Genomic DNA, 1,100 nt, shown 5'->3' with positions numbered 1-1,100 from the left:
GTGTATTTGTATGCATTTATTATTTTTTGTGTACCATCAACCTGCCAGGGGGTCTGCAGATGGAAATTAGCCTAAGGCTACAATCTGGCATATTTACATTTGTGAAAATGTTCATTAATATGTATTGTCCCCTTTTGTTTTTTTCAAAAAAAAAAGAAAAAAAAAAAAAAAAAACATCAGCAAGTTCCCATGTCAAATATATTTACATTTACATGCACATTTTCTCACTGCCCAAATTCATGAGAGACACAAATGTAGGCGATGGGTCATGCCACGTGCATGTGTGTGCAGTAAAAGGCATTTTATGGTTTGGGCTTGTTACAAGTTATACTGGTCAGAAATTATCAATAAGTAGTGGCTAAAATTTGGGGCACACTTTTTCCAAGTTTTAGCTCACAGAAAAGCACATCAGAGTTGAGCGTCTTGACCTATTATTATTTCTGAAATCTGGAGCTCATAAATGAACATTAAAGATGCTGGAAGTTATTACTTTAACAACATATCTCCTGTGTTTTCCAGAAATATATGAGGGCTGATTGTTGAATGCTGACTCTTACTCACTTAGTTAAAACATTCAAGGAAAAGCATGTTGAATTGATAAAAAGGAACCCAGTTAATCACCTCTTATCTCCCGCACTGTCTCTAAGTGTTATACATGGAGCTGGAACAGTGACAGTAACCTGTGGAATTGAAAATAAAATTTGGCATTGAACCAAGAAAAATTGGCACTGAAAAGACACAGACATCAAGAAACAATGTAGATTGACATTTGACCTATCATGATGAACACAGATGTCAAAGTGGAATAATAGCATAGGATTGTGAGATTATTACTTTTTAAGGTTTGTGTTTTATATTTCAGTTCAACATTTTTCAGTGGCAACATTTCTTGTTTCAATGCCAAATTTTACTTTCAATACCACAGGTTACTGTCACGGTTCTAGCTCTATATTATATGGCTTTCTGGAGCCCTTCAAGTGAAATAGATATGACCATGAATCATATTTTGATTTCTTATCAGTCTATCGGCTAGCACCGCCATCAGCTGTGACATCACCTCACTCATCTTCTCTCTGCTCAACATCCGCTCACTGACAGGC

Source organism: Etheostoma spectabile, chromosome 13, assembly GCF_008692095.1.
Source record: "Etheostoma spectabile isolate EspeVRDwgs_2016 chromosome 13, UIUC_Espe_1.0, whole genome shotgun sequence".
NCBI lineage: Eukaryota > Metazoa > Chordata > Actinopteri > Perciformes > Percidae > Etheostoma > Etheostoma spectabile.
Note: the sequence above shows the minus strand (reverse complement) of the source record.